General features: G+C 53.2%; 1 protein-coding gene across 4 annotated transcripts in view; it reads right to left on the bottom strand.

The window, feature by feature from the left end:
- The window catches only part of SEMA4D (semaphorin 4D), a 107,817-nt gene extending 99,983 nt beyond the window's left edge, over positions 1-7,834 (bottom strand). For 2 of the 4 annotated variants that reach the window (XM_058672332.1, XM_058672331.1), the window contains exon 1: positions 7,673-7,834. The gene's annotated coding sequence lies outside the window, so the exon portion shown is untranslated. Of the gene's footprint in view, positions 1-6,971; positions 7,268-7,672 lie in introns of those variants that run through there. The other 2 variants (XM_058672329.1, XM_058672330.1) reach the window with 2 other exon arrangements.
- Positions 7,835-24,959: the final 17,125 nt, after the last annotated feature.

Here is a 24,959-nt window from a genome sequence, read left to right as displayed (position 1 = left end):
CCCTGAATGCTCACAGTGTCATTTAGGGTCAGTGTCTGGGACCCCTCACAATGGCTCAGGCTGTGCAGCCATTTGAGGAGTGAATCGAAGGACTGAAGCTCTTTCTGCCTCTCCTCCTCTCTGTAAACTAGCCTTTCTAATAAAAATAAATCTTTTCTTTTTCTTTCTTTCTTTCTTTCTTTTTTTTTTTTTAACAAAAAGGAATCATTGTCTTACAGTGGTGAAACACATAGATCATTTTAAAGCATACAATTTAGTGCATTCACAATGTTATACAATTATAGCCACGATCTAGTTCCAGGACATTTTCAGGAACTCACAAGGAATCCCCATAGGTAGTGGCAGCCACTCCCACTCCCCTAACTTGCCCCAGCCCCGGGCTATTGCGAATGCATCTTCTGCCTTTTTGGAGTTGCCCATTCTGAACATTCCAGATGAATGTTGTGGCCTTTGCAGCTGTTTGGCTGTTTTCACGTAACACGGCTTTCAAGGTTCATTCACGCAGGAGATGGGTCGTTGCTTCAACCCCTCTTCCATGTGTGGATACAGCACAAGCTGCTTACTCACCCAGTGGCTGACACACACGCGTGGCTCACTTCCACATTCTGCTCTTCTGAAGAGTCTCTGCTCTCGATACCTCAGCACAGACTTGCCTGACCACACAGTGATTCTAGACATACACTTAACTGCTTCCCAAAAGAGCTGCATCATTTTGCATCTCTAACTGCCACGTACAGTCATTTCCACTGCTTTACACCATTACGAACACTCCTCCCTCTCTTCCTCCTTCTCCCTCCTTCCTGTTCTCCCTTCATCCCCACCCTTCCTTCCCTCCAGCAATGACCTTACTGTGGTTTTGATCTGCAATTCCTAGGGACCAATATCGCTGACCATCCTTCATGCGATTCTTGGCCATTGGTGCGTATAATACTTGGTGACTTGTTTACCCAAGTTTTAATGGGTTATTTAACTTTCGGGTATTGAGTTTTAGCTCCTAGCACTTGTAGCCACAATCATCCCAATCAGGGAATGATCCACTCATCCACCAAAGCAAGGGAACAAATGCAATTCATGGCACAGTCACACAACACCACACTACGCAAAGTACTGACACACAAACTGCTCCATGGGCAATGAAACTGAACAACACATTCATATTGGTGCACAAAATGTGCAATCCAGGTGCATTTTTTTTCCATAATACTCGTTTCCCATGAACTTTCTGAAGACCCAGCATCCACAACAGCACAAAAGAATCTCCAAAACATTACACAAGGTAAAAAAAAAAAAAAAAAAAAAGTGCAATACACACATATGCCTCCACTCTGAAACCCCTAGAGAAGCCAATCTCATTCACAAGAAGCTAACCTAGGAGGACCAGGAAAGCGGGTCGGGGTGAATGTAAAGGGGCAAGAGAGAGCCACAGACCACACACACAAAGCGGATGAACCCACTGCACCTGCCCCGGGTGTGGAATCGCCACACTACTGCACACATCAGGCCTGAATCCCTGCACGGTGCTCTGAAAATGAGCACCTTAAGCCACTCCTAGTCTACTGTGCAATTGTGCTGGCGCCCCAACTGCTCTCCCCTACACCCTGAAAAACTGCGCCAGGCAGTTCTTCAATCACACCTGTACACCAGATGCCCCTGGTCAGAGCACGGAGACACCATGCTGGTCCCAGCCAAGAGCCACTGATGCAGGGGGCATGTCCCCCAGGGACACCTCCTGTGGAGACACCCTCTATCCTCCAGCACAGGTCAGGGTGGTGGGGACATGCAGGTCACCCTCCCGGCCCAGTGAGTGTACATCAAGAGGACTAGCAGGACAGCACAGGACAGCCAAAACCCACCCGAGCTTATGGCCAGGCCCACCCGTCTACCTGTGCAGCACCCGGCCAGCTCCTTTCCCTAGGGATCCTCTCAAACCAGGAGGGCACTCACCACCTGACTTGGAACCTCACAGTCAGGGATGCTCCATCACCATGACTTCCCACTGCTGTGCTCACAGCTCAGTTGCCACAGCCCGCCGGCCATCACAGTTACCACCACGGTCTCAGCCATGCTGGGTCCTCTGCTCTGTGTGGAGACCCCAGGGCCAAGCAGAAGTACGGAGCTATTCACAAGTCCACCAAGGTTCTCAGGGGAGCAAGCAGATGTACCGCAGAACCTGGACAGCCTGTGGAAGTCTCTTCTCCCACCCTAGCACTCTCCACTCTCTGGAAACCTAAACACACGTTCATTCTCTCCCCACCACCCGCCCGCCCTCCACCGCCATCAGCCACAGCTGCTCACAGACCAGTGTCCTGTGCTGCAAAATTCTGGGGCAGTCAGACTCCTCCTCCTGCAAAACTCAGGTTGGCCCTGGCCTTCACTCACACAGGCCCTACACATCCCAGTGCCTCGAGGCTGGAAAGGCCGAGGTCACCCTTCGGCTTTACCTCTCAGACCTCGTGGCCACCATCATGCTGCCACTGCTGCACACTCCACCGTGACCCACAGACATCTCCCACCCCTCTGCTGGCGCCTCGCCCCAGGCTCAGCCCCCTGGCTGCTTCTCCAGCTTCCAGACCACTCCCCAAACACTCAAGCCTCCTTCACACCCACCCAGCTCCTCACCCCAGCCCCAACTCACACAGCACTGCGCCCCTGCAACCCTCCCCACCCATTGCATGGTGATGGTGACTCCTGAGTGGCCTGTGCCAGGACCCTGTGCAACTCCAGATGCCCCATTCCTTAAAGAGTCCTCATCGAATCAGCCATAGCACTCCTGGGCTCCAAAACACCTAGAGGCCAACCTCAACAGGAGCTGCTCAGAACTCCAGCTCATCCTGTCCAGGTGTCCCAGCACGTGCCAGGCACCCCCGGTGTTACATCTCACCATCTCCACATTCTTGACTAACGGCAGTCTGCAGGCTATCTGATCCGAAACCACAGACACCCCCACTTTGATGTCCCCTGCCCTGCTAGCCTGCTACGGGCACTGTAACCTGGTCTACCTCTCTCTTGCTGGTTTTACCTCTCCTGCTACTTTATCATGAATCCTCCTGGGCAGGGTCTCCTGCTCCTGGCTAACGGCTGTCATTGGCACTCACAAAATACACACTTGCTGGGAGAAGTGGTAAAACTGCACCAAGAATACAAATCTAAGAGGTGGCAGGTGCCCAATCCTTCACCATGGCCTGAGGGCCAGCACCAGGCACCTCAGCGGGAAGGGATGGCTAGAACGACCTGGACAGGGAAAAGGAAGATGCTCACTGAGGTACCAGATGGGTACCTGTGCCGGGTACCAAGGTGGGTGGCTCTTGCACACACAATATGCTGGGTTCTGAGGTGTACTGCCGCATCACGGCAGCACACGGCTGCACCCTCCCAGCCCACAGAAAACACGGGCCACCCAGCAGGCCAAGAGCAAAAACTCCCAAACACATGGACAAAGCCAGATGTAGCCTCAAAGGAAACATCCTGTCCTCCCAAACATAACCCAAACACACCCATCAAAGGGCCATACCAGCCCCCAGATTCCAGACCAGAGGGAAGCACAGAAAAGCTGCTCACACAAGCCTGATTTCTTGCACAGGGTGAGGAAATTCCAAAAAATACCCTGAATCATCAGAATTCTGGGTAAACTCTATCCTTCACTTTGTAGACATCTGTGCCAAATGTGCCGTTTTCTGCTCTTTGGGGGCCTGTGGCTTCACGGTCACCAACCACAAGGGGAACGGGGACTTAGGCCAGCCTAGAAGAGGCCCTGGTGCAGGTTCCCCTGGGGCCATGGGACCGGAGCCTGGCTTGGCCAGCCTCTGCCGGAGTACTTAGTTACTGACTGACACACTTGGGAATCTTCAGGGACCCATCTGCCCAGGTCCAGATACACTGCTCTGCCCTCTCAAGGTTCCTGAACGCTTCTTCCGCAGGTCGATAACAACCGATCCACAGGCCTGTGACAGCCACACTGTCCAGCCTGAAGCTGTATAAGGATAGTTTACAAAGCCAAGTGTGACTGAAAATGCCCCGGAAAATCACATGGCCTAAGGCTGTGGCACAGTAGGGCCCTAGCATCCTATACAGGCTCCACTTCTGATCCAGCTCCCTGCTAATACACCCATGTGGGACACATGGAAGAAGCTCCTGGCTTGGGAATGGACCAGCTCCTCCTGTCATGGCCATTGGGAGTAGCTGGAAGAGATCTCGATCTCTCTCTCTCTCTCTCTCGGTCTGTCCTCATCTTCTCTCTGTAACTGTAAGTTCTCCTTGGGGCTGCCCATACCTGTGCTCACACAAAAGGCTTCACCCCACACATTCTGCTCTGAGAGGAGACGCCTTCACTTCATGTATTGGCACATCTACCAAAGAAGACCTGCTAAGCTAAGGCCCAATGGCACTTTCTGGTGTCTAACGGCATACATCTGGACTAAAATAGAGCAGTGTGAAAGCACAGAAGTGACCAAAACACAGTGCTGGACCTGGCTGTCCACCCAGACCCCCAACAGCCCTCCTGCGGACAATGGCACACCTCTCCACCTGTCACTGACCCTGGGCTGGCCTGCGAGGGCTCCACACCTAGTGCCACACGGTATAGGTCATTCTCACACAGCCATGCAGCTCTTACTGAGCACTCCCTGAAAACCACCATTCAGGGGCTACCTCTGTGGCACAGTGGCTTAAGCCTCTGCAAGCAACGCCATATCCCATACAGAGTGCCAGCTGGACTCCTAGCTACTCTTCTTATCCAGCTGCCTGCTAACGCACCTGGGAAAAGTAACAGAGAGGATCCAAGTGCTGGGGCCAGAGTTCCAGGCTCCTAGCTTCAGCCTGGTGCAGCCTGGGATGGTGAAGCCACCACTCAGCTGAAAGCTCTCTCTCTCTCTCTCTCAACTTCTTTCCCTCCCTGTCCAGCACCCTGACTCTGAAATCAATAAAAATTTGAATTTAAAAAAATCATCACTCAACAAATATTCAATCATGCAATAAACTTCACTTCCAAAGCAGTGATTCTCAGATGTGCTGTGGAGCTGGCTGGGAGTTGCGGGTCAGGCTTGGTCCACAGTCACAACCTTGGGTTGCCATGTAGAGATGACCTCAGCGAGGCTGTGGGAGAGAAGGCTGCCCGGAGGCAGAAGCAGGGCAGCAGGCAGTAGGAAGCATCCCGCTTCCAATGCCAACTCGCTCATCGCAAAGACCACCTGAATTGGCAATCCAAAGCGAAATCCCACTTTGGGGGTTCGCAGCTCCAGGTCCCAGGCTCACCTGGGTCATCCTTGGAACCCCTCAACGGGTCATTGCTCCCAGCATACCACCTCTTGATGACAGAATCGCAAGAGGCCAACCTTCTACCCAAGCACAGGAGCTGCCGGAGCCAGCCCAACTCCAAGAGACTGTCCTGGGGACATTCCAAGACACAAATGCCCTGCAGTGGGAGCACAGGGGCACTGCCCAAGCTATACCTGCTAAGCCTAGGAGACAATGAGAGCAACTCTCCCCTTCCCCAGCACCTGCACCCTGCTTCTCACACCCTCCTCCTCCTCTTCCCTCTAGGAGCTTCCAAAGCATGGGAGAAGTGACTCCTCCAGCCTCTGGGACCGCCCTCCACCATGTGTAGGGGGCACGTTCTGATTCATACTTTCCCATGATCTCCTACACCACACCCCCACCCCTCCCACAGCCACCCTGCACACCCTTCTCCAAAGTCCCTTTACCCTCACAGGGCAAAGGTGCTGCGCATTACTAAGCAATCAGGAAGCCAAGTCCACCCCCAGGCCAGCACAGGTACAAGAGTAGAGACCTCAGCAGAGAGGGCACAGGCAGGCAACAGCAGGAAGGGACCCTGCAGCCACTCCCCTTCTAGCTCCATCCTCCCCGCCAACCCCGAGTAGGCTCCCTCAAGAAGCGCAAGAACAAAAAACATTGATCTTTGCAAAGCATTATTGATTGGTTGGCCCCAGCAGACGCCCCCTCCCTGCTCACTCTAAGCCAGCCATTAGAGAGCATTCCCCAGCACAGGCACAGGGTGGGCAAGACCGCACTGCTTAACATCCGCCACCACAGACAACCCACCTGCAGCAGGCTGCCCACAACTGCATGACGTCACCAAGGCCATGCCCGCCGCCCCAGACCCACCCCACAGGACAGCTCAGCATGGCCAAGGCCGGGCCACTCTCACAGCCTGTGTGCTACTCAGAAGTGCGGGGGTGCTCTCTCAGGGTCTAGACAGAGACAGGTGAGTCCACCGTGGGGAAGGCAATGCCAGGCTCCCACTCCAGCCTCAGGACTTGCAAGCTGGAGCTAAGGCAGAGAGCTCTGAGGGCCTGCCACGGCCATGTGTTCTTGCTGACTTGACAGTCACTCCCAAGGCGCTCCTCCCTGGCCCAGCCCTTTCCCTGAGGGGGCGGTGGGATGGGGGGGGGGCAGGCCAGCTTTCTTCTCTTGCTGGGCGATCACCAACACATGGCGTGCACAGATTGGAGCATCTAAGCAGAACCGGCTGAGCCCCAGCCAATGCCACTTATTTGTGAGACACAGTAAACAATCCCGAATAACCTCCTGGGCAGCCAGCCGGTGGCTGGCAGACCCCAGGCCTGGGGCACACAGGAGGTGACATGCTGCTGCTGTCACCTCACTCCCCGGAAAGAAAACTTCCGCTCGGTGGCACCCTGGAGAGTTGAAAAAGACTCAGAACTAAGATCTGCAAAGGAAGAAAGCTGGCTGCGGGGGGGGGGGGGGGCAGGGCACAGCACCCCGGGGCAGAGGGTGGGGGTACAGGGAAATCGAGAGGAAGGGGGGGTTGGGATGTGCTCAGCAGAGTGGAAGCTTTCAAAACAAAAGCTGAGCAATTTCATGTAGCAATCGTGGCGGCCAGCAGGCACCAGCCTCCACAACAGGCCTCGTGGTAAGCCAACTGCCCACCTCCAGGCTCCCACACACCCACCCAACCCCCAGAATCCTCAACCAAACCAAAAGACAGCCACAACCTCAGTTCTCTTCGCCAGGTTTTCACTGGCAAAGCCCCGGCGATTCGGCCCCTCGCACTCGCCAGGCGCCTGCAACAGGTGCAGCACCGCGGAGCTAAGGCTTGTGGCTCTCCCGGGGCGGGTGGTTGTAGAATAACGCCGCCAAAACCCTGAAGGAAGCCAAGGCCTGTGGCGCCCACTGCCAGGCGAGGGCGACCTGCCCCACCTGTCTGAGTGCGCGGCGCCGGGTCCACTCCCAGAGGCCGCGGCCTCTGAGACTGAAATGGAAAACACAAGCCCGCAAGGAGGGAAGCGGGGGTGGGGCTGGGCCCAGAATGGCCGGAGCGGGCCTGACCGGGCGGGCCGGGGCGCGGCGGGGCCTGGCCGGGCGCGCCGCCCCCTGCCCGACCCGGGTCTGCCTCATGCCCCGCGCCCCGGAGTCCGGGGAGCCACCTGCGCGCCCCCCGCGCGGCACGAAACGGGCAGGGGAATGGGACTCCGGAGGACTGGGGGACCGGGAAGGAGAGGGTCCAGGCAGGCGTCCAAGGAGAGGGTTGGCCAGGAAGCTCCAGGTGGCGTCCCGGGAGGGGGTCTCAGGAGGAGGCTGCTGGATAGGACCGGGAAGCACCCCGGGGCGCGGCCAGAGGGCTCCACGAAGGGTCCAGCCGCCCCCGGCACCTGCCCGCCCCGCGCGCTCCCTTCCACGCGACCCGGCTCTTTACCTGAGCGCGCGCCCTGCCCCGGCGGCCAGGCGAGCGGAGCGCCAGGAATGGCGATGGCGGCGGCAGCGGCGGCGGCGGCAGCGGTGGCGGCGGCGGCGGCGGGCGCGGGGCTCGGGGACGAGGGCGCGGGGATGCTGCGGCGCGCGAGGGCGCGGAGGCCGGCGCGGGGACGAGGGCGCCGAGCCCCTCCCCCGCTCCCTCCCTTCCCGCCTCCTCCGCTCCCCTCCCCCGCGTTTCTTCCCTCCCCTCGGCCCACCCCTTTCTTCCTTCTGCCTACTCGCGCTCTCAGTCCCTGATCTCTCTGCCATCTCTTCACCCAACGCGGTTTCTTTCGTTCCCCTGCCCTCCATCTTCGCTTCGCTCTTACTACCGCCCTCCCTTAACCCAAAAATGCCCTATCCCCAGGTCCTAAGAGAGGACCAGAGGCTGCGCCTCAGGCCTGGCCCCAGGTATCCACGACAGGAGCCCTGGCTCCCGATCACCTCTTTATGGTCAATTCACCCCTCTAAGTGCCTGGACTAACCCATGCCTTTTTCAAGGCCCCCTATGCTTAAGTGCATCTTCTGGGCTTTGGAGCTGTGTGTGTTTACGGGCCTGCACCTGCTATGTGAGCAGATCAAGCAGCCACCCAAAACAACAGCCCCTTGTCTCTGGGCTAAAGTATTCAGAACCAGACCCTCCTGTTCCAGTGAGGGATGGGCAGGCACCCCCTCTCTTGGTTTGGTTTGTTTAATGCCACCCCCTTGGGTGCAAAGACCACCCTGCCCCATGTGGTGACTGCTGTGACTGGCCCAGGTTTGGGGAGCTGGGGACCCTCCCTAGGCGGTGCTGAAACAGCTTTCATGCAGAAGGAATGGCCAGGCTCATGCACTTGAGTGACCCAGGAGGGACACCACAGCTTCCCCAAAATGTGAAGAGTCAGGGTGCTCCCTGTCTAGGCCAGGCTGGCTCGGTGTGCTGCAGTACGTCTTTCCTCATGATCACAGGCCACCATGAGCAGAGCTCACAGACCCCAGCAGTTCTTCCCACGGTTGGACAAAGAAAGACCCAAGAGCCCATGCCCAGCTTGAGGAGCAGATGCAGAACCCCCTCCCCAGCCCAGCTAACTGAGCTGGCAAGGGTAGGGCCCCAGGATGCTCAGCATGGGAGGAGATAGCAGGGAGCTCAGCTGCCCCTTGCCCTGTTCTGCTGCTCTGCAGGGGGGGCGGGGTTACCTGAAACACACACACACACACACACACACACACACACACACACACACCCCACACACACACCCCACACACACGCCACTCTGCTGAGAGGGTCTAGACCTGGAATCTGAAGGGATCCAGCTTGACTCTTAACTCAGACACTTCCAAGGTGACCCTAACTTCCAGCTGTCTGCCCTCCCCAGCTGAGGTTGGGACAGCCAGGAGGACAGGGAAGCATCAAGGCCACAGTGCTGCATACTCGGTGGTCAGTGCCCATGATGACCATCCCGGGGGAAAGTAGAGGAGATGACTTGCACTTTCGGGAGGGCTTGAACCTGTGTTCCCTGGGCTTTTCATGTGGAAATGTGACAGGAACTAGCATAGGGCAACCCCACACTCCAGGAAGAGCCACCCTCTTGGGATCTCTGAATGCAAGAGCATTGTTGTCATTCTCCACCATTGAGACACGTGCAGAACACACCGGGCCCTGGCAGGACATCCAGTGGGAGGGAGGCTGAGCTCCGCCCTGTACTCGCAGCATTCGGCCTGCAAAAGTAGGGAAGGGAGCTCAGGATGGCAGAACCCAAACATTTGCAACACTGTCCAAAAAAGAGTGATTACCCCGTGGGATGATGAAGGGCAGAAGGAAGACAGCTGGTAGGAAATGAGATGAGAAGGTGATTTTGGCCCCCAGCGGGCACCTCCTGACAACACTCCCTGCCATAGCAGCCGCTGTCCCTGCAGGCCGGGTGTCTAGACAGGTTGGCCACGTGGGAACATGCTGGACTGCACTGCCAGCAGCAGTGCGGGGGGGAGGGCTTGTAGGCCTACGTGCTCGGAAGGTGGCTGATAAAGGGCAGCCCAGGACACAGGAGCGACCAGAACAGGGCTGACCTGGAACCCGTATTTCTGGCTCTGGGGCTTTGAAGAATCTGGAATCTCTCCTGCTTGATTCCCGATAGGTATTAGGAGGTTGGGAGAGAATTGGACAAAATCTCCAGAAATTTCCCCAGTAAGCCTAACCCCTTCAAGGGCTGCTTTCCCTGTTGTCTGCAGTGAGGGCAACCACCTGGGACCCGCCCCCCGCAAGTGATATTCCAGACGAGTGCCTAAAAAGAGTAAATTGAGCCCCAAACTCTTGGCTCCCCAGCCAACACACTGCCCACCCACACCACAGTGTTGCTTTTAAGCAGATCAGAGACACCTCGTGGGGGCTGGCACAGTGGCTCAACAAGCTAATCCTCTGTCTTGCAACACCAGCACCTTTTTGGGAATTGGTTCTACTCCTGGCTGCTTCACTTCTGCACCGGCTCCCTACGTGTGGCTTGGGAAAGCAGTCCTTGGGACTCTGCACCTGTATGGGAGACCTGGAAGAAGCTCCTGGCTCCTAAATTGGATCGGCTCAGTTCTGGCCATTTGTAGCCACTTAGGGAGTGAAACAGTGGATGAAAGATCTTTCTCTGTCTCTCCTTCTCTTTGTAAATCTGCCTTCCCAATAAAATTTTTTTTTTTTAAAAAAGACACCATGCGGACCTATCTCCCCATTTCCCCGGAAGTGCCAGTTGTTCAAGCACTTAGGTCATATACCCTCATAGGAGCATCAGCCTCACTTATGTGTGGTTTAACAGATGAGCTTCAGTCCCACGGATTGAAATTTGAGGGTGGCAGTTTAAAGGGCACCAATAATGCTTGGCTTTGGTCTTCACCCCACAGGTTTTTGTGAGACATGCTTCTCTCCCTCTCCCTCCCATGGGCAGTAGTCTTTGTACAGGCAGCTACAACGAGGTGTTGCATTAGGTAGCAAGTGGCTGCATTAGTGCACGTTGCATTAGATTAAGGAAATACCTGCAGCTGGGGACCTTGACAAAGAAAAGGTTTATTAGAGCTCAGAGTTCCCACTCTCTGGTGGCCATCTTCTTGGTGACAGAGGCCCACCCGAGGCAGTCCAGGACATGACATGGTGAGAGACGGAGTTACAGAGAGAAGAGGGCAGAGAGAGATCTTCCCTCCACTGATTCACTCACCAGATAACCGCAATGGCCATGGCTGGGATACAACAAAGCCAGAAGCCAGGAGTTTCTTCCAGCTCTCTCGTGTGGCTGCAGGGACCCAAGCACTGGGGCCATCTTCCACTATTTTTCTCAGGCATATAAGCAGGGAGCTGGATGGAAAGTGGAGCAGCAGGGTTTCAAACTAGGGCTCATCTGGAATGCCAGTGTTGGATGGCTTGGCCACAGCACCAGTCCCTTCCTTTTCTTATAAAGCTGCCAAAATTCAGTCATGGGGGTGCACTCTTTGACATTATGGAATCCCAAAAAGCTCCCTTATGGCCCCACCTCAACAAATCACAGTGGGATTAAGTTTCCCATTGATGGGGAGTATAATTCAATGATGCCTTGGACATTCAGACTGTATCCAACAGTAGCCAGAGCAGGTAAGCAATGGAAAAGTTTCCAGAGCAGCAGATTGGCTGTACTTCACTGTTGGCTGTGGCAGTCATCCATAGCCCTGAAGCTGCAGAGGAAAGTGACCAGAAAAGTAGGAGGCTGCTGGGGCTCAGGCCTGGGCCTCCCAGGAAACTCGGGGAGGAGGTATTATGAACTGGCCCCAAAGCGTGCTGCACGTGGACAAGACGACACGTTCACCGTCACTCCAAGGTGATGGAGTTGCTGCTGGCACTGTGACATCCCCTCACCCCCACTGTGTCGCTGTCCCTCTTCCAACTCTCACAGAAGGCAGCCTGGCCTCCTTGCTGGCCAGTCTTACCTGCTGTGTGCTGCCCCCACAACAGAGTCAAGTGTGTCCACAAGAGACCAAACTTCCTACCTGCTTAGGATCCCGCCTTGAAAAGCTATTTTATGGAGCAACCAAAATGAAAGGTTCTGCTGTAGAAACTCTGGGCTTAAAAAGCTCTGTTCCATTAGGACACAAACCTAACCCTAACCCTAACCCTAAACCCCAGCCCTAACCTTGACCCTAACCCTAATCCTAATTTTCCCGACCTCACCCTTCCTCTGGGAACCGGGGGCACCCCTCCAAGGCCACTGCTTCATGCTTGCTTGCAAAGCACTTGGCTTTTAACCTCATTCGCCAGAACCAAAGTCATTTTTTTTAAAAAGATTTATTTTTATTACAAAGTCAGATATACAGAGACAGGAGGAGAGACAGAGAGGAAGATCTTCCCTCCGATGATTCACTCCCCAAGTGAGCCACAACGGGCCGATACGCGCCGATCCGATGCCAGGAACCTGGAACCTCTTCCTGGTCTCCCACGCGGGTGCAGGGTCCCAAAGCTTTGGGCCGTCCTCAACTGCTTTCCCAGGCCACAAGCAGGGAGCTGGATGGGAAGTGGAGCTGCCAGGATTAGAAGCGGTGCCCATATGGGATCCCGGGGCGTTCAAGGCGAGGACTTTTAGCCGCTAGGCCACGCCGCCGGGCCCCCAAAGTCATTTTGAAAAAGACTATGCTGACAAGGATTGAGTTTTCTTTTAGGAAGCTGGCTTTTAAATTGTTCAATTTATTTTTATTTACGTTCATTTTGTCTGAAGAAACAAGAGACAGATCTTCCATCTGCTGGTTCACTCCCCCGCAAATACCTGCAACAGCTAGAGCTAAGCCAGGTGGAAGCCAGGAGCCGAGAACACAGTCTGAGTCTCCCACATGGGTGGTGGGGACCCACATACTTCAGCCCTTACCTGCTGCCTCCTTGGGTGCACTTCAGCAGGAAGCTGGGGCTGAGACTCAAGCTTCAATTGGGGAAACAAACGTCATAAGCAAGCATGTATCAGGCATCAAAGGCCCACCCCAAAGCCTGAGTTTTCACTGAAGTCAAGGTGTGGTTTTCTATTGCTGAGGCAAACTGCAGAAGTGAAAATAAGATTAGAATGAGATACCGGGGCTGGGGTTGTAGCACAAGCAGTTAAACTGCTGCCGATAACCTAGGATTGCCATACAGCATCCAGTAGAGTCCCGCCTGCTCTGCTTCCAATCCATTGACCTGCCAAGCAGCAGAAAATGGATTCCATGTGCCCTCTGTACCCACATGGAGGGAACTGGACGGAGTCATGGCACCTGCCTTGGGCCTACCCGTTCCCTGGGAGTGCACCAGCACATGCAGTCAATTTCTGTTTCTGTCTCTAACTCTTTTAAATAAATAAATAAATAAATCATAAAAAAAGTTGAAAATGGCTAAAGTCCTCACTTTGCATGTGTCGGATTCTCATATGGGTACTGATTTGTGTCTCGGATGCTCCACATCCCACCCAGCTCCCTGACTGTGGCCTAGGAAAGCAAGAGAGGACGGCCCACAGCCTTGGGACCCTGCACCTACGTAGGAGACCCAAAAGAGGCCTCTGGTTCCTGGCTTTGGATGGGCTCAGCCTGGCTGTAGAGGCCACTTAAGGAGTGAGCCAGAGGAAGGAAGATCTTTCTCCCTGTATTTCCTTCTCTCTGTATATTTGCCTTGCCAATAAAAATAAAGTTTTTAAAAATAATAAAAGTCAAAATAAAAAAATAAAAACATTGATACTAACAAAAACATTAATTTCCACAGAAACCTCTCCTCAGTGTGGAAATTTGTCTGTTTATGTTTCTAAATTATGCAGAGGTTCCACAAGTAATCAAAGGGGACAGAGGCAGACAAAAGAGGACAGGCAGCCCTTGTCCTCGCACACTTCTCAGATAGTCTCAGCAAATAGGTCAAGACCTGTTGTCAATTGCTCACTAACCCCTCAGCCTGGCAGGGACCCAATCAGCTGATCCATCACTGTTGCCTCCCAGAGTGCGCCTTGGCAGGAAGCTGGGGGGAGAAGCAGGAGGCAGGTGCTCAAGGCAGGTCCTTTGCTGACGGATGTGGGCATCATAACCACTAAGCCCAACACCTGTCCTCGATGTGAGTCTTCCCTCAGGTGTGCCCAGGCTGGGCACTCCACACTAACCCTCAGGGGAATCTAGGATGTACGCTCTACACCAAGCAAGAGCTACTGCAACCCTGAGTGGTTTCTGACCGTAACTTCCCTGCTCAAGGATTGGGCAGGGACCATACACCTGTATGGGACCTTGACTTTCTGTGTTGTCAATAAAATCTTTTCCTGGGGAAAAAAACACTGCAACCTCCTGCCTGGATAGGGTTGGGGAGGGATGGGCAAGAGCCTTGGACCACCCTTACCCCTGCCATCTCTGAAGAAAAATGGTAACAGCTGAGCGTGGCAGCCCAGACAGGGCTGAGGACATGGGTGGCTGTTCTGGCTTGGGTGTTTGCCAACTTTCCCCGTGTTTGTTCTCTACCTCACCTCCACGTTCAGACCGCTAATGCTCATAGCTCCCCTGGGTTGTCTGCAGAACCATCTTGATTCTTGGCTCCCACCCTCCGGGCACTGAGCTCTCTTTGTCCTACAAAGTCAGAACCCACATCCATCTGTATTTCAGCTTTACAACACGGTTGACATTTTTCTTCTCCCACCTTCTGGTTGCTCAGTTCCCCTCAACAGCTTCACAAAAGTTATTTGTTTTATTGGGAAGGTATATTTACAGAGGAAAGGAGAGATAGAAAGATCTTCCATCTGCTGGTTCACTCCCCAAATGGCTGCGACAGCCAGAGCTGAGCCAGTTTGAATCCAGGAGCCAAGAGCTTCTTCTGGGTCTCCCACATGGGTGCATACACCCATGGGGTCCCAAAGCTTTGGGTTGTCCCCTGCTGCTTTCCCAGGTCACAGGCAGGGAGCTGGATGGGAAGTGGAATGTCTGGGAACCAACTCAGTGCCCACATGGGATCCCAGGCTTGGAGGCGGAGGATTAGCCAATTGAGCCATTGAGTCGTCCCCCATCCTCAACAACTTACCATGAAAATTTCCATGAAATTACCATGAAAGTTGAAGAAGTGGATGTCAAATGCTGGATACCCTAACTGCTAATTCCACTGTGTATTCTTCTTCTTTTTTTTTTTTTTTTTTAAGATTTCTTTATTTTTTTTTTTTTAATTGCAAAGTCAGATATACAGAGAGGAGGAGAGACAGAGAGGAAGATCTTCCTTCTGATGATTCACTCCCCACGTGACCACAATGGCCGGTGCTGTGCTGATCCGAAGCCAGGAGCCAGGAACTTCCTCTGGGTCTCCCACGCAGGTGCAGGGTCCCAAAGCTTTGGGCTGTCCTCCACTGCTTTCCCAGGCCACAAGCAGGGAGCTGGATGGGATGTAGGGCTGCTAGGATTAGAAGCGGAGCCCACATGGGATCCCGACGCGTTCAAGGCGAGGACTTTAGCTGCTAGGCCGCCTTGCCGGGCCCTCCTCCGTGTATTCTGTCCTTGCTCATTGCGCATCTGTTTCTCTGAGAAGCCATGCTTCTGGTTGTTAACCCATCTAATTTTTTCAACAGGCTTTCCAAATTGCAGACCTTAGTAACCTCCTTAAATCGCCAATGAGTCAATTTTGTGATGTCAATGTCACGTTGGGTTTCAAGGGAATGCCTTAGCATTTATGTGACATTCTCATCAGTTCTTAGAATGATCCAAGGGCAGCTGATCTGTCTGGTTAAGACATTTCCTTGCTCTCATCCAATTTCCCAGGTATCCACTAGTTCTTGATTATCCATTTTTTAAGACTGAAAATCTGGTGGCTGGTTTGGTCCATGAAGTGATCTGAATGTATCTGCCATGAAAGTAAGAGTGGAGAATTCATTATCAATGTGATGATCTTAAAAAGCGGAACTTTTTTTGGGTCATGAGGGTGGAGCTTTTGGGATTAGGGTTAGGGTCCATAGAATAGGGTTGGAAGAGGTGTTCGCTTCTTCCATCTTTTCCTCTGTGTGAGGACATGGCATTCATCCCTCTTGCCTTTCTGCTTTCTACTATGTGAGAATGCAGCTCTAAGGCACCAAGCTGGAAGCAGAGAGCAAGCCTCACTAGACACTGAACCTGCAGGTACCTGGAGCTGAGACGTGAGGGCCTCTAGAACTGTGGGCAGTACATGTCTCGGGTGTTTTGTAAAAGCAATGCAAACAGAGACAACTGTCCTCTGTCTTGGAGCTTGTAGGTCTGTTCTCCCCTGAGGGAGTGGTTACTAGAGTGAAGTGTACAAGGGAGCGCTGTGTGGGATGAACGAGGGCTGTAGGTTTGGGATGGGGTAAGGATAGCAGAGGCTGCTAGGCTGGCTGTGAAATGGGGTGGGTTAGCAGGTTGCTGTGCCTTAGTTGAGCCTCCCCTTGGAGTTCAGGGTCAGTATGGACCACACCACTGGGAAGGTGGAAGAGCAATGATGATGGCAGGACCATTAGGCACACCAGGCAGAGCAGGGAGAGGGCCAGGTCTGTGAAGATCCAACCAGGGCCAGAGCCTCCCTTGGCTTCTCCAGCCCTGTCCCAGGGGCATGATTAATAGATGGAGGTGCCCCCTCTCCCTCAGGAACCCCACAACCTGTAAGCTGGCCCCTGGGAGGTAAGTGGCACATGAGGTGTGGTCAGCCCCTCCGTGGGTCCCCAGCTGTCCACATTTCCAGCTTTGCACCCACCTCCCTTCCCAGAATCTGTCCCCAAGCTCCAGGGACAGCAGCCAACCCTCCCCCGCCTGAAGAGCCTGATGACATCACACCTTGGGGGGATGGGTCTATGTCCCTGAGAGAGCCCCCTTGAGCAACTACACCCCCCAGGAAGTTCTCAGGCTTTCTCCCTAGGGGCCCTTGTCTGTGTTGTCTCATTCGCCCTGTGTTGTGATTTAAACATCATAGGACGGCCTTATTTCTGTTGTGTATAATTAAAGACCTTAAACATACCTGATACTACTTAATGACTCAGGCATTTGCTTGCCAGGTGAAACTGGAGGTTTGTTTATATTCAGTTGCAACCCTTAGTGTAATTTAGGAATGCGTGTCTCTGGCTCCAGGCACATGGTAGTCTGGTTGCAAACATTGCTTTCTGGGCCCCAAACACAGTACATGTTTGGGGGGGCAGGGTGGCGATCCCAGCTGCATTTGGGCTCAGTCCAGATCCTGGAACCGTGAGCATGTGAGCACAGGGCTTTGAGTACAACGGTGGAGGGGCCTCCAAGCCCAGTTAAGGGTTGTCAGGACCGAGTCCTGGCTACAAACCCTTACGGCTCCTGCTGTGGCTTGCTGAGGGCCTCCGCCACTGAACTTACTCAGGAGTTACTCCCCTAAGTCTTATGTTCACGGTATTAAGAGAGCTAAGAGTTTGGTTCATATCCTGGCTGCTCCACTTCCCACTCAGCTTGTTGCTAATGCGCCTGGGAAAGCAGGTGGTTCAAGTACTCGGACTCTTCCATCCACCTTCAAGAGGCACAAGAAGTTCTTGGCTTCAGCCTGGCCCAGCCCTGTTCCTCTCTCTCTTAGTCTCTCTGTAATTCTGCCTTTCAGATAATAATTCATAAGAATTTAATCATCATCATCATCATCAAAGAAATGCTTTAGCACACCTGTCTTAGAGAGTCTTTGGGGATCTCAAGGTTACCTAGTAATTCCCAATCTTTGAAGAGACAGCATGGACTTGGAAATTAGTGTTCTACTTCACGGTTTTTCCATACCCTCTTACCGGAGGTTGTTATTTTTCACTTTTTCTCCCTTATTTTCCCTTTCTGTGGCTAAGCCCCTTCTGATCCATAGCAGACCTCACTGTTTTGATCCTGCCCGTGCCCGGCAGAGTACGGCTTCTAATTATTGTTCATTGAATCCATTCCTCGGCATGCTGTCACAGTCAGATGGGTATCTTTCCCATCTGCTGTCACAATCTGTTCAAGGCATCACGTCCCTGGAGCTCACACAAAGTGTGCAGCCCAACACGAGGAGCGAGTGAGCTGCAGTCAGACTACGGGTGGACAGGCTTTTGGTACGTGGTTCTGTATCTGGAATCTTATCAAATAGCATTGAGTCTGGAGACTGCTGTTTCCTCTGGATGCTGTGACGATTAACGGAAATGCAATGTTGAGACACAATCAGGATTCAGTTCAGATCAAATTCTGACACCCTCACGACAGCCCTTCCCCACCAGCATTCTTAGCTCAGAGAGAAGATATTTTTCATCAGTGACTCAAGGCTGCAAGTGCCATGCACCTGAATTTGCTGGCAAAAAGTGCTGTGATGAAGGCCTCGGAAATGGGCAGCGTGGACGCGATCCAGCCCGCTCCAGCTGGGCAGAGGTTGCTGCCGTTCCTTCCCCATTAAGGAAAGTGGTCCATGAAGCTTGCCGTGGCCGCTTGCTAATGGCATTTGGGTTGCGAGGCTGGCAGCCAAGGAGCTGTTGGCAGCCCCAGGCCAGGGCATCGAGGCAGAGCCAGGGAACTGGGGGCTGTGGCAAAGCCTACTGGGTAGAGTTTTTAAATATTCATGAATTCCTTTATGTATATTTCAAAGGCAGAAAGATTAGAGCAAAGAGACCGGAATCTGGAGCACAGCTGGGGCTTGAACCCACACACTCTGGAAGGGGATGTGGGTGCCCCAAACAGAATCTGCACAGCTAACTCAAACACCAACCAGGAAGGTATACTTTAAAAATGTGTGTCTTAACTTTTCCTTTTCGTGATGGATGCATCATTATTGCACATAATTACGGAGTTCAATGTGATGTGATGTGTGCTTTAGGATTTATTTATTTGAAAGGCAGAGTGATTGAGAGATAGAGACAGAGAGCAAGACTTCCATTTATTGTTTCTCTCTCCGAAAGCCCCACAACAGCAGGATTGGACCAGGCCAGCACTGGGAGTCAGGAACGCTCCCTGGGTCTCCCCCATGGGTGGCAGGAACCCAAGCACTTGGGCCGTCACCCACTATCTCCCAAGAGCATTAGTATGCTGGAAAGTGCAGAGTGGAAAGTGCAAAGCTTCAATGCCGAGCTGAGTGCAGGTGTCCCGAAGGTGTTCAACAGGTGATGATCAGCATCTCCTTCTGCTCAGAAATTTGGAATTACTTTGAGGAATCCTCTCACGTGGGATGGGCACTTGGTCTAGGGGTGATGATGTCCACATCCCACATTAGGATACTGGGGTGGGGGGAGGAAGAGGACAGTCCTGAGCAGTAAGCCGAGTGCCCGTCCCACCTGGGAGCCTTCACCCTATCCCGCAACTTCCATTGGTTCCCTTCTGGAGGTCACGGGGATCCCCACGAAGCCCTACACATGCTGTTATCTCCTCTTGTCAGTGCCTAGCCTGAGCTGACTTACTGCTTTCTGGGTCATTGCAAAAATCAGATTCATCCAAAAGCGAGTTTAAAAGCATTCCTTTTTAGCTCATGTATCCAGCTATTTTGCAGTTATATTTTCCTCGTGCAATTATTAACTCTCACTTTCACTTAATTGTGTGAAACTGCAGCTGCCACGTGTGAGGATTTCAGCCCCTCTTTCCTTCCTGTGCCCTTTGAACATACAAAGATAACAGCTGAATGAACAATAGACTCACCCGGATGAAGGCTGCCACATTAGCCACTTGGAGTTTACTTTTCCTGGTATTCCGATGCAAGATCCTTTACCTGGAAGAACATTTCCTCTTTGTCTTTTCCTGTGAAACCTCGGCAGGAGGCTGCCAGGGACTGCTCTGCCCAGAAGGCTACATGCCCAGGCACCCATGAACAGGACAGGACCCAGTGACGGGACTGGCCTCAGGGCAATGATATTTTCAATGGTTTATTTGACTTTATTAATTTGGAAAGGAGAGAGAATTTGGTGGTTCAAAAGTCAGGAGCCAGGAACCCACGGCACGTCTCGTATACAGGTGTCAGGGACCCAGTGACTTCAGCCATCGTCTGTTGCCTCTCAGAGCGTGCAGGAAGCTGGAAAGGAGAATGGAGCTGGGACTCCAGACAAGCACCTTGCTGGAGCATGTGGGTGTCCCAAGCTGTGTCCGTCAACTTTGAGCAGTGAATTTTATTTCTTAACTGTTATTTATTTTCATCTACTTGATGAAACTACAGAAACAAGAGAGATCTTTCACCCACTGATTCACAGCTCCAAATGACTAATAACAGCCAGGGCTGGGTCAGGTTAAAGCCAGGAACCAGAAACTCCACCTAGGTCTGTTAGATGGCAGGGACCCACACCCGAAGACTGTCACCTGCTGCTTCCCAGGCTGACCAGCAGGAAGTGGATCAGAAGCAGAGCAACTTGAATTAGCACTCTGACATGGGGCGCTCAAGCGGTGGCTTAACCCACAGTGCCCACATCCAAAGAGCAATGAATTTTGGGAGTGCCTACCACAAGGCCTGGCACTCCATGACAAGTTCATTTCTTTGGAGCTCTCAGCCTCTGGGCTTTGGGCAGAGCTGGCACTTGAATCTCACTGCTGGTTGTATATCTCTTAGCTGAAGTGCTTCCGCCAGACAGGCTTTGGAGTGTTGCAGCTCCACCATGAGATAACGTGGGGTTGGGGCCCAAGTCTGAACAAGAACCTCGTTTACTTTTTGTTTACAGCGTATGAACAGAACATGAAAGCGATTGTATGCAATGTTTTACATGTCTTTTGTGCTGACAGTCAGGTTTCAAAGGTGTGATACTTCTCACTTCTGCTTCTATGGTAGCCCTCAATGAACTTCGGGGTGTTGGGACGTTTCGTGGTTTGGATTTGGGATTAGGACCCAGGTGGGGGTCCATGCTGTGAGGGAGGATGGGCCGGAGCAGAAGAGGGAGCCTGAGAAATGTCAAAGACAGCTGCAGGGGCAGTGGGTCCAACAGAAGCAGGTTGAGGTCCTAAGGTGCTTTTCTCCTGGCTTGCATTTTAGGATCTCTGCTTACTTCCCAGCGTGTGGTTGGCCACTGAGTTCCATATCTTCCCTGTGACCTTTCTTTCTGCCCTCTGCTCATTTTCGGCTTCTTAGACCAAATGCTCAGAGCAGGTATCGCCACTTGCAGGGATGAGAAAATGGGAGAAAGAGAGCAGACAAGGTTGCAGTCTTGGTGAGAAGCAATGGTGAGTGAGCATGGAGCCGGCAGCTGCTGGAGAACCCTTCCCCCGCTTCGGGGGCCATGTCTGGACTGGGAAAGTTCAAGGACCTTCCACAGCTGCCTGCGGAACACATGCCTACTGTCTGGGGGCGGTTTTCAAGTCAGGCTTTCAAATGTGCACCCCAGTATCTAAAGCAGCCAACAGCCAACTCTGGCCAACTCCACTGACTGTCTCTGTAGGCGGGGTTGCTTGTCTCTGGTTAGGGCCACTGTCATAGCACCTGTCGCCTACCTGGCTGCAGATACATCTCCACAGTGACAGAACAGCCCCGTGATGCTGGAGGCTTGCTGACACCCATCAGATGACATGGATGGATGGAGCGACCAAGGCCCCTGCTGCCTTCCAGACACCAGCCTTTGGGGGGCTGCCATCTGGTAGAAGTTTCATTGTAGACGCGTCTATTTGCCCTTGACGGCGTGAGACGCCACCTGTTTCTGGGGTCAGAGTCATTCATCTTTATGAACCTGCCATGATGGCAACGCTAGAACTCTGGAAAGTGAGCATGAATCTGAGATGCAGGGGGTGGTGATGGAGGATGGCAGCCTCTTCAGGAGGGTGACAGGTGGAGAGACCCCTGCACAACTGGGAGCTAGATGCTGTTAAGAGATGCATGTCCCCTTCGGCAAGGGACTGTCCCTGATGACATGTGAAGTGCTGGGGCTGGGAGTAGGATCTTTGACAGAGAAATCACCCTCTTCCTGTGCCTTGTTGAGCTCCCTGTGTGACCTCACCCAATTCCTCTTGGGATCTGGGAGGGGACTAGTTGGTTGCACAGAAATTATCAGTAGCAGCTGCAGGCAAAGCCAGCCTCAGGCCAGTTTCTGGAGCAATTGGCCTTCTTGGAAACTGACCTCAGTGGGACAGAGGAGCCAGGAGGGAGCAGGAACCTAAGGTCAGAGGTGAGGTGGGACAGGGACTAGGTCTGGTTCCTTTGGCAAACCTGGGTGGGACTCTTGAGGGTCTGGGAACAAATTCCAGGATCCTCTACTACCCTCACTTGGATGTGACTCTCCTCTGCTCGCAAGTTGGACTGTCCACTCCTCGCACAGCCTGGCATATCCCAGGAGAGTCTGCAGCATGGTGGGTTCAGGCAGGAGGAGATTTTCAGACCCATATGAGAGACTCTGGGCTTGGGGTAAGGGTTGAGCAAAGGGGCTTGGAGAAATCACCCAGCACCTTGGCTGGTACCCAAGGGCAGGCAGAGAGCAAATCCCTCTTCCTCCACCTGCCTGTTGTAACTGGGCCTGGGTGGAGGGGAGCCATCTGCAACTGGGAGGGTGGGTCTTCTTCACTCGGTTTGCCAATCCCAATGCAAGTCTCTTCCAGAGATGCCATCCAGGGCAGCGTCTCGCAGTGTTTGGTCTAGTCAGGTTGATGAACTACAGTCACCATCACACAGTGGTTTGAAGAGAAATCCTGGCCAGTCCCTAGCTGATCCCTGAGCCAAACCAGCAGAGACTAGGAAGGCAGACTTCAAAAACTCAGTTCTGAAGAGTTTCTAAACAGCAGCAACAGCACTGACAACCCTGAGAAAAGGGAGTTCTGGTTTCCAGAGCTGACAGAGCTTAACACAGAGCAGAAATTCACAAGTAGGCAAGAAAGAATGACTCAAAGTGCAGTGAAAATAGAAAGCAGACAATGGAAACTGTCCCCAGGAAGCCCAGGTTGAACTTGCCAGCCAGATTCAAAGTCAGCTCTTTAAAGTACATTTCTAGTACTCATGCAAAGGAGGGGCCGCCATTTTGGTGTCATGTGACTCCTGCATACCACATCACATCACCCATTCAAGTCTCAACTGCTCTGCTTCCCGTCCAGCTCCCTGCTAATGTGCTTGTGGGAAATCACTGGAAGATGACCCAAATGCTTGGACCCTTGTGCCCAGTTGGGAGATCCAGATGGAGCTCCAGGCCCCTTCTGGCTCTAGCCTGGCCCAACTTTGGCAGCTACTTGGGAAGTGAACCGCAGTTGGAAGATCTCCCTCTTTTGCTTTCAAAAAGGACAAATGCAAAGTCTGAGGCTGATGTATCACCAAATAGAGAATAAAGCAGTAGAAATTCTTAAAAAGAGCTAAACAGAGGTTCTGGATGTGTTGCTAAGATGCCTGATATTGGAGCTGAGGAATGTGACTGTGACTACCAGGAATGAAGGGAAGAAAGCGCCACCTGAAAAGCACCAGGAGTGATGTTTTCAAATGAGTGGTGGCCGAGACCGAGGGGATGCCCCCATCTGTGCTGCCGGAGCTCCCCGAATGCCAGGTCAACCTTGGTCGCCTGCACCTGCATTCTACATGGCCTGGAGTTCAGGGCTTTGTGCCTCCCAGGCACTCAGCCCTCTCTGTCAAGGGACCATGTGCTGGGGTTGTCACGGACCCCATGGAGGAGAGGAGTAGCAGAAGTCACAGAGCGGCTAAGAGACTGAGAGCAGCAAAGCCCCCACACCCCAGGGACTCAGCGGCTTCCTGGGCAGCCACTGTCACCTGCTTGGTGGCAGCACCGTGGGCAACAGGAAGTGGTTTGCCGTTGTTCCGGCTTAGTGACTTCCTCTGTGTGTGAAAAGAGGCGTGTACCTGCGAGGACTTCATCCTGCCTCTGGAGTCAGACTGTGGGGCTCAGAGACAAGGTCTGTAGGTGGCAGGCCCATGCACTTGAGAGAGGAAGCTGTGCGTTCAGCACCTGCTGGATTTGTCTGTGCGGTGGTTCCTCCCCAGGGGTGGTTCCTCCCCAGGGTGTCGTTGTGGGGCCAGCTGAGAAGAGCTGCAAGGCCTGGGTGAAGACCAGCAAGGATTGGCCAGGAAACGAGGATGAGGTGAGATCCTAGAGCTTACGAGAGACGACATAGCTCTGGCCTCAAAGTTAAATGAAACCCAGAGACTCCGTGAGTGGAATTTCCCATTAGATCCAGAGACCAAACATTCTACCAGGCTTTCTATGGGGCTAGTAGACCATGTGGGCCTCAGGCGACCTCAGGCAGCCCCCTTCTCCACCCGCTGCTGAGCTGGGACCAACCCACTTGCCAGTCCCCACAGCGGCTGCAACAGCTGATGACTTGGAAGCAGCGATAGCACAGTTTCTGCATGCATTGCTGGGCCTCGGTTGGCTTCACTGCTCTCTCTCACAGTCTGCCTCTGATTCCACAGATATTGCAGAACTGACGTTTTTCCGGGACTACAAACCCAACCCTTGTCTGGAGGAGGAAGCCAGCAGGGGTTCTGGGATTCGCTGGTCATGCCTGTGGCAGACCCTGTTCTTTTCCTGCTCTGTGTTTTTTATTTTTTTCTTTCTCATTCCCTTTCCTGTTCAGGCAGACAGACCTTGTTCTCAGAGAAGGCAGGCTCCCCACCCGGTGCCTTTGAGTCAGGGGTGACACTTGTGCCACTGATTTTTCTAGGAGGGTGATCCAGAGTCCTGTTCTGCACAAGAGAGGTAACGGTTCCTTGGTTGGAGCCTGCCCCGCCTTTTCCTTCTGCCACTTCATTCTAGTTTAGTGTGATGTGATGCTGGGAGCTTTGGTAGCAATTTTGTGGCTAAGAGGTAGCACACATGTGGCTAAAAAATGTGGGGAGCAAAGCTTAAAGGGCAGGGTGTACCTGGCTCAGATATGGTACCAGCTGTGAAGACCCATGTTTAGGCCATCTTGGTGATACCACTGTCATTTGTTGGTCAAGTCAACATTTTTTAAAGATTTCTTTTATTGGAAAGGCAGATTTACACAGAGAAGGAGATGCAGAAAGACCTTTTGCCCACTGGTTTACTTCCCCAAGTGGAGGCAACGGCTGGAGCTGAGCTGATCTAAAATCAAGAGCCAGGAGCTTCTTCCAGGGTGTTGTGCAGGACTGTGTGGTTCCAGGACCATGTGGGTGCAGGATCCCAAGGCTTTGGGCTGTCCTCGATTGCTTTCCCAGACCACAGGCAGGGAGCTGGATGGGAAGTGGGACTGCCGGAACTAGAACCAGCACCCAAATGGGATCCTGGCACATGCAAAGCGGAGACTTTAGCCGCTAGGTTATTGCGCCGGGCCTCAAAGCCAACATTTTATGAAGTATTAGATGCACTTACTTCTCTGTGACCAACTTCACCAACTTCACCCGTGTGGTTTGCCTCCCAATCTATACAGACCCTGAGTGTGAGCAGGCAGGCGGGGGAGGGTGTCTGGAACCAGTC

The sequence above is a fragment of the Ochotona princeps genome, chromosome 14 (assembly GCF_030435755.1).
Source record: "Ochotona princeps isolate mOchPri1 chromosome 14, mOchPri1.hap1, whole genome shotgun sequence".
Classification (NCBI taxonomy): Eukaryota; Metazoa; Chordata; class Mammalia; order Lagomorpha; family Ochotonidae; genus Ochotona; species Ochotona princeps.
The sequence above is the reverse complement of the archived record's forward strand: the minus strand, read 5'-3'. Positions and strand labels throughout refer to the sequence as shown.